Raw genomic sequence first — 12868 nt, 5'->3', positions numbered from 1 at the left:
GTCCATAGAGTCAGTGATGCCATCCAACCATCTCATCCTCTGACATCCCCTTCTGCCCTCAGTCTTTCCCAGCATCAGGCTTTTTTACAGTGAGTTGACTCTTCACATCAGGTGGGCAAAGTATTGGAGCTTCAGCTTTGACATCAGTCCTTCCAGTGAATATTCAAGGTTGATTTCCTTTAGGATTGACTGGTTTAATCTCTTTGCTATACAAGGAACTCTCAAGAGTCTCCAAAGAAGACATACAGATGGCTAACAAACACATGAAAAGATGCTCAACATCACTCATTATCAGAGAAATGCAAATCAAAACCACTATGAGGTACCATTTCACACCAGTAAGAATGGCTGCCATCCAAAAGTCTACAAGCAATAAATGCTGGAGAGGGTGTGGAGAAAAGGGAACCCTCTTACACTGTTGGTGGGAATGCAAACTAGTACAGCCACTATGGAGAACAGTGTGGAGAGTCCTTAAAAAACTGGAAATAGAATTGCCTTATGAACCAGCAATCCCACTGCTGGGCATACACCCTGAGGAAACCAGAAGGGAAAGAGACATGTGTACCCCAATGTTCATCGCAGCACTGTTTATAATAGCCAGGACATGGAGGCAACCTAGATGTCCATCAGCAGATGAATGGATAAGAAAGCGGTGGTACATATACATAATGGAGTATTACTCAGCCATTAAAAAGAATACATTTGAATCAGTTCTAATGAGATGGATGAAACTGGAGCCTATTATACAGAGTGAAGTAAGCCAGAAAGAAAAACACCAATACAGTATACTAACGCATACATAAGGAATTTAGAAAGATGGTAACAATAACCCTGTATACGAGACAGCAAAAGAGACACTGATGTATAGAACAGTCTTTTGGACTCTGTGGGAGAGGGAGAGGGTGGGGTGATTTGGGAGAATGGCATTGAAATATGTATAATATCATGTATGAAACGAGATGCCAGTCCAGGTTCGATGCACGATACTGGATGCTTGGGGCTGGTGCACTGGGACGACCCAGAGGGATGGTATGGGGAGGGAGGAGGGAGGAGGGTTCAGGATGGGGAACACATGTAAACCTGTGGCGGATTCATTTTGGTATATGGCAAAACCAATACAATATTGTAAAGTTAAAAAATAAAAAAAAAAGAAGAGTCTTCTTCAGCACCACATTTCTAAAGCATCAGTTTGGTGCTCAACCTTCTTTTTAGTCCAACTGTCACATCCATATGCGGCTCCTGGAAAAACTACAGCTTTGACTGTACAGACCTTTGTCGACAAAGTGAAGTCTCTGCTTTTTAACATGCTGTCTAGAGCGTCTGTCTACTGGGAGGGAAACCTGGGTTTGATTCCTGGGTTGGGAAGATCCCCTGAAGAAGGAAATGTCAACCCACTCTAGTACTCTTGCCTGGAAAATCCCATGGACAGAGGAGCCTGGTTGGCTACAGTCCATGGGGTCACACAGAGTCAGACATGACTGAGTGACTTCACTTTTCTTTCACTTTCTAGATTTGTCATAGCTTTTCTTCCAAGAAGCAAGCATATTTTAATTTCATACTTTAGTCACTGTCCACACTGATTTTGGAGCCCAAGAAAATAAACTCTGCCACTGTTTCCATTTTTGCCCCATCTATTTGTCATGAAGTGGTGGGACCAGATGCTTACTAATTACTGTCCTAAGCCTAAACACCTTTGTCTCATCAATCCCTCACAAATTACCACTTTCTTGCCTAAAATGAATAAAAGCTTTCTGTTTTGGTCACTTTGAATCTCATCATTTTTTAGGGACTTCCATATGTAGAAAAGTAAATTTGTTTTTCTCCCATTACTCTGTCTTATGTTCATTTAACTATTAGGCTAGTCATAACTTAGAAGAAAGGAAAATTATTCTGAAGCCACACACACACACACAATTATTGAAATAAGGGTGACTGACATGTCCTTGAGGAAAAGGTCTCAGACCATGACTAATGAATAAAGCAATTTGTAAGATTGTCATATCTATAAATGAGAAATGAAGGCAATCTTTAAAAATGGAAGAAACTAGATCAGCAATGAGAAAGAGATGAAAATCGTTAATGAAAAAATCTTTTTAATTTCATTAAGCATCTCTTTTCATGGGAGGAAGAATGTAGATTTTTTGTATCCATAAAGCATAGTACTAAAACAAATTCTGATAAATTTCTGACAGTGATCAATTTTGTGAAAAGAAGGAAGTGTTAAAAGCTCAACCCTTGCTAAAGCTGTTGTGCATCCACAGGGGAAAATACAGAACTAGAGCTCTAATTAACCATGTTCTTATAACATAAAAATATAAAAGCTGAAGCTTTAGAGACTTAAGTCCCAACAGTTGCCAGACAGAAATAAAAAACAACCTGCCTATGGTACATGTACCAGAATGAAAAGACTGAAGACTTGTTCATTGCAGGTAGGTTTCTAAATGGATAAATTTAAAGAATACAGAAAGTGGCAGAGAGACTTGCTTTTGTAGAAAAGTGAAGAAGTACTGAAAATTTTCAAATGAGTCATTTTATACTTGCTTGCTCAATTATATAAACACTGTAATGTAATAACTAAACAAAGATACTTGTTAAACCTGTGTGATTTTGACAAACCTCATTTATAATTTGTAAAAGAATATTAAATATTTTAGTTTTTTTCTATTTTAATCAAGTGTTTTTTTTTCTGGGCTCCAAAATCACTGCAGATGGTGATTGCAGCCATGAAATTAAAAGACGCTTATTCCTTGGAAGGAAAGTTATGACCAACCTAGAGAGCATATTAAAAAGCAGAGACATTACTTTGCCAACAAAGTTCCATCTAGTCAAAGCTATGGTTTTTCCAGTAGTCATGTATGGATGTGATAGCTGGACTATAAAGAAAGCTGAGCACCAAAGAATTGATGCTTTTGAACTGTGGTGTTGGACAAGACTGTTGAGAGTCCCTTGGACTGCAAGGAGTTCCAACAAGTCCATCCTAAAAGAGATCAGTCCTGAGTGTTCATTGGAAAGACTGATGTTGAAGCTGAAACTCCAATACCTTGGCCACCTGATGCAAAGAGCTGACTCATTGGAAAAGACCCTGATGCTGGGAAAGATTGAGGACAGGAGGAGAAGGGGATGACAGAGGATGAGATGGTTGGATGGCATCACTGACTCGATGGACATGGGTTTGAGTGGACTCCAGGAGTTGGTGATGGATAGGGAGACCTGGTGTGCTGCAGTTCATGGGATTGCAAAGAGTTGGACACGTCTGAGTGACTGAACTGAACTGAATCAAGGTCGATATGCAAACCATTTTTCACTGTTGCAAATAATATCATTGTACAGGTAAACTTGCTCTTGTCTTTTTAAAATAATAGTAGAGATAACATATTACAACTACCAATATGTATAAATCCAAGTCCATAACACAATATTTATGATATCCAAATGCTATAATTCTTTATTGTTATTTAGTCTCTAAGTCATGTCCAACTCTTTGCCACCCCATGGGTTGTAGCCCACAAGGCTCCTCTGTCCATGGAATTTTCCTGGCAAAAATACTGGAGTGGGTTGCCATTTCCTTCTCCAAGAGATCTTTCCCACCCAAGATTCTTTACCTCTGAACCACCTGGGAAATCCACCAGAATACTTAAGCCTGCTGCTGCTGCTAAATCACTTTAGTCGTGTCTGGCTCTGTGTGACCCCATAGATAGCAGCCCACTAGGCTCCCCTGTCCCTGAGATTCTCCAGGCAAGAACACTGGAGTGGGTTGCCATTTCCTTCTCCAATGCATGAAAGTGAAAAGTGAAAGTGAAGTCGCTCAGTTGTATCTGACTCTTAGCGACCCCATGGACTGCAGCCTACCAGGTTCCTCTGTCCATGTGATTTCCCAGACTGGAGTGGGTTGCCATTGCCTTCTCCGAATACTTAAGCCTAGAAAGAATAAAAGTCAGACCACATCCCAATTTTCTTATATCAACAGTGCATACACATGCAACTCTACTCTTTGAATATTCTTAAAGAACAGAGGAGAATATTTGTGACATTGTATATAACATAATTTATTGTGTAGAATGTAAGACTGGGGCAGGGAATTCAAGAAACATCAACTCCTTTAAACCAGAGAGAGGCAGATTTCAGAAATACTGAAGAATAGGGATCAAAGAAAACAATAAACCAATATTACAGTTTCCGGGGGATTGGGATGGAGACATCATTAATATGTAAATATTTCTGCATATGTGGGACTGAGGGACATAGGAGAAATTTTACCAAACATCTTACATATCTGATCTATTGGTGAGTAGATTATGTAGATTCTAGTTAATTACGGCCAAATAACTCATGCAGGAAACCATACTGCCTTTTCTGCCTCAGAGTCACCTGTCTTACCAGGAGCTCTACGTTAAGTCCCAAACATTCTTCATAATGTCCCCTGAGCAATAGCTCAGTGTTAGGGGAGTGCTGTCCAGCATGTAACTTATGGAGACACCTCCACCTTCTTCAGTTCCCTCCCTGCTCTGGTTAACTGATACTTGTTAGTGGATACTGGACTTCCCCAGTGGTTCAGTGGTAAAGGATCTGCCTGCCAATGCAGGAGACTGAGGTTCAATGCCTGGATAGGGAAGATCCCCTGAGAAGGAAATGGCAACCCACTTCAGTATTCTTACCTGGAAAATCCCATGGACAGGGAAGCCTGGTCCATGGGATCACAAAAGAGTCAGACATGACTTAGCAGCTAAATGACAACAACAGTAAGAATGTACACTGGATACAGGAAAAAAAAAAAAACCTATGGGGACACAAGAGCATGTTATATCCAGGAAAATGGAATAGCTCTGCCTGTTCCATAGTTGTGCATGATGAGAAATAACAAAAGGGACACATCCATTATTTACACCGCTCATTAACTATTCTTCTCTATTTCAGGATAAAACAATATTTCTGCAATACTGAAAAGAGCAACAATGTCAGAATATGTGGGTTATCTGGACAAATTAATTTAAGAATTACTGCCTCAAATCTGAGGACATCAATTTCTTAATATAAGTAAAAGTAGCAAAAATTGTCATACACACTAATAAGGCTGACATGGAAATAATTTAGATGAAAGAATGCCACAAATAGTACAGTGCTATGTAAGTGATATCATTATTATTATTATTGATTTATACTAAAATAGATAAATTTTCAAGGAGTCAGTTTGTCTCACATAGTCCTAGCATTATCTCTTTTCTTAATTACTGAAATACAGAAAGGACCAGCAACTAAAATACTAAGATAGTAAGATGATAACATCCTCCACTTCCATCTCCTCTTTCATAACCAGGGATTCCCAGATGTGAGTGATGGCTGCAGAGAACTGAACTCTGTTTCCAGAGTTCGTACTGCTAGGACTTTCTGGCAGATGGGATGTGCAGCAGGCGCTCTTCATTCTCTTACTGCTGGTTTTCAGCATAGCTGTGGTTGCCAATGTAGGGATGGTCCTGCTGATCAAGGTGGACCCTAGGCTCCACACATCCATGTCTTATTTCCTGAGCAATGTGTGCTCCTGTGATGTTTGCTGCTCCTCCACTGTCTATCCCAGTATGCTGGCTGATTTCTCGTCTGAGCTAAAGAAGATTTCATTTAATTTGTGTGCTTTCAGATGTATTGTTTTGGGACCTTTGCAGATGTGGAATGTCTCATGTTGACTATCATGGCTTATGATCACTATGTAGCCATTTGTAATCCACTTCTTTATGCAGTTGTCATGTCCAGGAGATTCTGTACCCAGCTTGTAGTTTTTGTGTACTTAGAACCTTTGATCTATCCAGCAGTTTTTTACCTGTTGCACAATTCAGTTGTCATTCTGCAATTCCAATGTCATCAATCATTTTTTTCTGTAACTTCCCACCCTTATTAGTCCTGTTTTCCTCAGATACAACCATCAGTGAGATTGTGATGTTCCCTTATAGCAGCTGTGTTCTGGGTTGCAGTATCATCATTGTCTTCGTCTCCTGCAGCTACATCATAACAACCATAGAATGAACTCAGCCAAGGGGAGATGCAAAGCCTTCTCTACATGTGCCTCCCAGTTAACCACTGTGGCTATATTTCTTGGCATGCTCCTGCTCATGTATCTCAGACCCAGCTCCAGTTACTCTATGGACACAGACAAAACCGCCTCTGTCTTCCACACTGTTTTCATCCCAGTGTTAAATCCACTGATCTACAGTTTAAGAAACAAGGATGTGAAAACTGCACTGAAAAGAGCAATTGTCACTAAATTACATTTTTACCCAAAATGATTTATTTAAAGATTTTGATAGCTAATGTTCAGGTACTTTGACTGAGTCTGGTGGTCTCACCAATACAACTTTTAGATATTTTCCATCGCTTATCTTTATATCTAAAATGAATGTGGGGGTCAGAAATTATTTGTCTTCATTGTCTCTCTAAACTAAGGAAGAATAGTAATGGATTCACTTTGCTGTTTTTTAGAAAAGATATATTATATCTCTTCTCTGTTCATGTGTATGCTTCAGAGAGATATCATGGGCAGAGCAATCCTTCTTCCCACACCAACTCAATTTGTGGTCCAAATATTCCAATGATTTTTTAAAAACAATGGGATTAATAAACTTTCTCCCTCAAAAGTGAGAGTTAGTGGGTTAAAAGGTTTGTTTTTGCCTTTCTTGTGTAATAGTAACACATGTTCCATCATGATACTTAGTAGTACTTAACTAATAAAAATAAAGAAAGAAAGAAAGAAAAGAAAAACCTCCTACCTTAACTCAAAGTTTCATTGATGTAAAAATGAGTTTTGCCAATTTTTGAAATTAAAAAAAATCTATTTTTAATAGGTTATTCCAGAATATCTATTTTAGACAAAATTCACTTATGCTTTTATCTTTTGGCATAGATTAAATATATATCAGAGGCAGGGGTCATTGGATGTAGAGAATTTCTCAATCTTCTATTCTTCGTCATTCTGCCCTGATTACATCAGTGGGAACAACTTTATAGTAACTACATGAATGGGAGTTGGGGGCAATGTACCAGGACCTTCTCTAAAGCTCACTAGAAAAGAAGACTCCATCTCTTTTCATGTGCTCATAGCATTATTCTTCTTAAAATTAGGGGAAAAAACCTGGTTAATATAGTTGCAGTTGTAAAGGAATGGTTATTAAAAAATTTGTGTTCAATGGGGAAAAAAGTAGTATTTGCATTAGTACTCTATTTGTAAGTACTTATATTCTCTCTCTGTATTCATGAAGTAAACAGGAACTGTATCGTTAACAATTTAAATAGTGGTGATTGCCAAGTAGATGGATACTTAGTAATCCTCACTTTGTAACACTAAATTAAGTACTTCAGGTTGTTCTCACAGTAATAAATTAGCAGTTAATCCATTTATGAAACACTTAACATTATATCAGGTTGTCATGACCACTCATTTTATTTTACATCACCAAAAATGAACATGGAATCACTCTTTTCTGATTCCAAGAGGATGGGATAATGAGTTATACAAGGTTTTCAATTTAATTTCTTTTCTAATTCTATATATCTCATTAGGCATAAAAAGTGCTGAATATTATGTACTTTAATATATCATAAGAATAAAGCAACACATTAAAACATAATTATCAGCAGGTTATTTGCTTTCAATTACTGATTGAATTGAGTTTTAACACAAAAGTATATATTACTCTAAGATATTTTATTTTATATTCCAGATAATATATTTGCTGTTCATAGAATATTTCACATATCAGGAAATTAATTACAGTCCAACTCCTTCCACATTCAATTTACTTTAATAAAAACATACTAAACATATTCATGTCTATAAAAATTAAACCTTTCTGTGTTTCATAAAATTAGATTCAATGACTATATTTCACATATATGTATAAGATAAAGAGACATCTCTTAATCTCTTTACCATTGTATTTTTAACTCTTTTCTTTAAAGACTGCTTTAATAGGATTTTCTGGTTCTATTTGTGTTTAATCTTAAGAAAATTATCAAGCAGTAAACACTCAATGTTCTGTCTGATTGACATTTTTAAAGTATGAAAATATAGTGTGCATATCTGTGCCTGTGTATGTGTGATACTTCTTCTGGGTGTATTAATACTCACTACATCAATAAGTGTGTGGCTTGATCTTAAGAGGCAGCAAATTTAACCTAGTTTGAAGTCATCTTCTTCAGCATTCTATGAACTGAAAAAACCATAACGGAATTGGGTCTGAATTTGTATTTCAGCTCGCTAGCAAAGTGACCTACAACAAATCATTTTTTCTCTTTGGGATATAGTGTCTACTCTGCTAAAAGATGGGCTTAGACAGAATAATCTTTCTTGTCTATTCCTGCTACCACATTCTGTAGCTACATTGGTATGAACCTATCAAGACAATAGCCAATTCTTTTGGTGTGCGTGTTTTTTCTCTTTAAGCATATTCATTACAATAGACCTTGGATGAAAGTGGCAATCATAAGACAGCATGTGTTTCAGGAGTCCTAATGCCATCAAGCTGGACCCATTAAACCATTATTTCATTCTGCCTTTTTTAAATGGGTAATCAAATGTATTAGCCATGAGAAAAAAACTACACAGTAGCTAAAATTAAAGTGAAAGACATCACTGGTATTGATGTTTAATAACCAGAGGATTCACAATGATAGTGTGTTAGTGGAGGTGGGGATTGACATATTTCATAGAAAATTATATGATGATATAAAAGCACTGTTGATATTTATTTATTTATTTTAATTTTATTTTATTTTTAAACTTTACAATATTGTATTAGTTTTGCCAAATATCGAAATGAATCTGCCACAGGGATACCTGTGTTCCCATCCTGAACCCTCCTCCCTCCTCCCTCCCCATACCATCCCTCTGGGTTGTCCCAGTGCACCAGCCCCAAGCATCCAGTATCGCATTGAAACTGGACTGGCGACTCTGCTTCATACATGATATTATACATGTTTCAATGCCATTCTCCCAAATCTCCCCACCTCTCCCACAGAGTCCATAAGACTGATCTATACATCAGTGTCTCTTTTGCTGTTTCGTACACAGGGTTATTGTTACCATCTTTCTAAATTCCATATATATGCGTTAGTATACTGTATTGGTGTTTTTCTTTCTCCAGTTTCATCCACTTCATTAGAACTGATTCAAATGTATTCTTTTTAATGGCTGAGTAATACTCCATTGTGTATATGTACCACAGCTTTCTTATCCATTCATCTGCTGATGGGCATCTAGGTTGCTTCCATGTCCTGGCTATTATAAACAGTGCTGCATGAACACTGGGGTACACGTGTCTCTTTCCCTTCTGGTTTCTCAGTGTGTATGCCCAGCAGTGGGATTGCTGGGTCATAAGGCAGTTCTGTTTCCAGTTTTTTAAGGAATCTCCACACTGTTCTCCAGTGGCTGTACTAGTTTGCATTCCCACCAACAGTGTAAGAGGGTTCCTTTTCTCCACACCCTCTCCAGCATTTATTGCTTGTAGACTTTTGGATCGCAGCCATTCTGACTGGTGTGAAATGGTACCTCATAGTGGTTTTGATTTGCATTTCTGATAATGAGTGATGTTGAGCATCTTTCATGTGTTGCCATCTGTATGTCTTCTTTGGAGAAATGTCTATTTAGTTCTTGGCCCATTTTTTGATTGGGTCATTTATTTTTCTGGAGTTGAGCTGTAGGAGTTGCTTGTATATTTTTGAGATTAGTTGTTTGTCAGTTGCCTCATTTGCTATTATTTTCTCCCCATTCTGAAGGCTGCTTTTTTCACCTTGCTAATAGTTTCCTTTGTTGTGCAGAAGGTTTTAATTTTAATTAGGTCCCATTTGTTTATTTTTGCTTTTATTTCCAATATTCTGGGAGGTGGGTCATAGAGGATCCTGCTGTGATGTATGTCGAGAGTGTTTTGCCTATGTTTTCCTCTAGGAGTTTTATAGTTTCTGGTCTTACGTTGAGATCTTTAATCCACTTTGAGTTTATTTTTGTGTATGGTGTTAGAAAGTGTTCTAGTTTCATTCTTTTACAAGTGGTTGACCAGTTTTCCCAGCACCACTTGTTAAAGAGATTGTCTTTAATCCATTGTATATTCTTGCCTCCTTTGTCAAAGATAAGGTGTCCATATGTGCGTGGACTTATCTCTGGGCTTTCTATTTTGTTCCATTGATCAATATTTCTGTCTTTGTGCCAGTACCATACTGTCTTGATGACTGTGGCTTTGTAATAGAGCCTGAATTCAGGTAGGTTGATTCCTCCAGTTCCATTCTTCTTTCTCAAGATAGCTTTGGCTATTCGAGGTTTTTTGTATTTCCATACAAATTGTGAAATTATTTGTTCTAGCTCTGTGAAGAATACCGTTGGTAGCTTGATAGGGATTGCATTGAATCTATAAATTGCTTTGGGTAGTATACTCATTTTCACTATATTGATTCTTCCAATCCATGAACATGGTATAATAGATCTCCATCTATTAGTGTCCTCTTTGATTTTTTCACCAGTGTTTTATAGTTTTCTATATATAGGTCTTTAGTTTCTTTTAGGTAGATATATTCCTAAGTATTTTATTCTTTCCATTGCAATGGTGAATGGAATTGTTTCCTTAATTTCTCTTTCTGTTTTCTCATTATTAGTGTATAGGAATGCAAGGGATTTCTGTGTGTTGATTTTATATCCTGCAACTTTACTATAATCATTGATTAGTTCTAGTAATTTTCTGGTGGAGTCTTTAGGGTTTTCTATGTAGAGGATCATGTCATCTGCAAACAGTGAGAGTTTTACTTCTTCTTTTTCCAATTTGGATTCCTTTTATTTCTTTTCTGCTCTGATTGTTGTGGCCAAAACTTCCAAAACTATGTTGAATAGTAATGGTGAAAGTGGGCACCTTGTCTTGTTCCTGACTTTAGAGGAAATGCTTTCAATTTTTCACCATTGAGGATAATGTTTGCTGTGGGTTTGTCATATATAGCTTTTATTATGTTGAGGTATGTTCCTTCTATTCCTGCTTTCTGGAGAGTTTCTTTTTTTTTTTTTAAATCATAAATGGATGTTGAATTTTGTCAAAGGCTTTCTCTGCATCTATTGAGATAATCATATGTTTTTTATTTTTTAATTTGTTAATGTGGTGTATTACATTGATTGATTTGAAGATATTGAAGAATCCTTGTATCCCTGTGATAAAGGCCACGTGGTCATGGTGTATGATCTTTTTAATGTGTTGTTGGATTCTGATTGCTAGAATTTTGTTAAGGATTTTTGCATTTGTTCATCTATGTTATTGGCCTGATTTTGGCTTTCTTTCTTTTTTTTCTTTTTTTTTCTTTTTTTTTTGGGCATCTTTGTCAGGTTTTGGTATTAGGGTGATGGTGGCCTCATAGAATAAGTTTGGAAGTTTACCTTCCTCTGCAGTTTTCTGGAAGGGTTTGAGTAGGATAGGTGTCAGCTCTTCTCTAAATTTTTGGTAGAATTCAGCTGTGAAGCCATCTGGACCTGGGCTTTTGTTTGCTGGAAGATTTGTGATTACAGTTTCAATTTCCGTGCTTGTGATGGGTCTGTTAAGATTTTCTATTTCTTCCTGATCCAGTTTTGGAAAGTTGTACTTTTCTAAGAATTTGTCCATTTCTTCCACGTTGTCCATTTTATTGGCATATAATTGTTGATAGTAGTCTCTTTTGATCCTTTGTATTTCTGTGTTGTCTGTTGTGATCTCTCCATTTTCATTTCTAATTTTATTGATTTGATTTTTCTCCCTTTGTTTCTTGATGAGTCTGGCTAATGGTTTGTCAATTTTATTTATACTTTCAAAGAACCAGCTTTTGGCTTTGTTGATTTTTGCTATGGTCTCTCTTTTTTTTTTTTTTTTTGCATTTATTTCTGCCCTAATTTTTTAAGATTTCTTTCCTTCTACTAACCCTGGGGTTCTTAATTTCTTCCTTTTCTAGTTGCTTTAGGTGTAGAGTTAGGTTATTTATTTGACTTTTTCTTGTTTCTTGAGGTGTGCCTGTATTGCTATGAACTTTCCCCTAGGACTGCTTTTACCATGTCCCACAGGTTTTGGGTTGTTGTGTTTTCATTTTCATTCATTTCTATGCAAATTTTGATTTCTTTTTTTGATTTCTTCTGTGATTTGTTGGTTATTCAGCAGCGTGTTGTTCAGCCTCCATATGTTGGAGTTTTTAATAGTTTTTCTCCTGTAATTGAGATCTAATCTCATTGTGGTCAGAAAAGATGCTTGCAATGATTTCTATTTTTTTGAATTTACCAAGGCTAGATTTATGGCCCAGGATGTGATCTGTCCTGGAGAAGGTTCCATGTGTGCTTGAGAAAAAGGTGAAATTCATTGTTTGGGGATGAAATGTCCTATAGATATCAATTAGGTCTCACTGGTCTATTGTATCATTTAAAGTTTGTGTTTCCTTGTTAATTTTCTGTTTAGTTGATCTATCCATAGGTGTGAGTGGGGTATTAAAGTCTCCCACTATTATTGTGTTATTGTTAATTTCTCCTTTCATACTTGTTAGCATTTGTCTTACATATTGTGGTGCTCCCGTGTTGGGTGCATATATATTTATAATTGTTATATCTTCTTGGATTGATCCTTTGATCATTATTTAGTGACCATCTTTGTCTCTTTTCACAGCCTTTGTTTTAAAGTCTATTTTATCTGATATGAGTATTGTGACTCCTGCTTTCTTTTGGTCCCTGGTTTGCATGGAAAATCTTTTTCCAGCCCTTCACTTTCAGTCTGTATGTGTCCCCTGTTTTGAGGTGGGTCTCTTGTAGACAACATATATAGGGTCTTATTTTTGTATCCATTCAGCCAGTCTTTGTCTTTTGCTTGGGGCATTCAACCCATTTATGTTTAAGGTAATT

The sequence above is a fragment of the Bos mutus genome, chromosome 16 (assembly GCF_027580195.1).
Source record: "Bos mutus isolate GX-2022 chromosome 16, NWIPB_WYAK_1.1, whole genome shotgun sequence".
NCBI lineage: Eukaryota > Metazoa > Chordata > Mammalia > Artiodactyla > Bovidae > Bos > Bos mutus.
The sequence above is the reverse complement of the archived record's forward strand: the minus strand, read 5'-3'. Positions refer to the sequence as shown.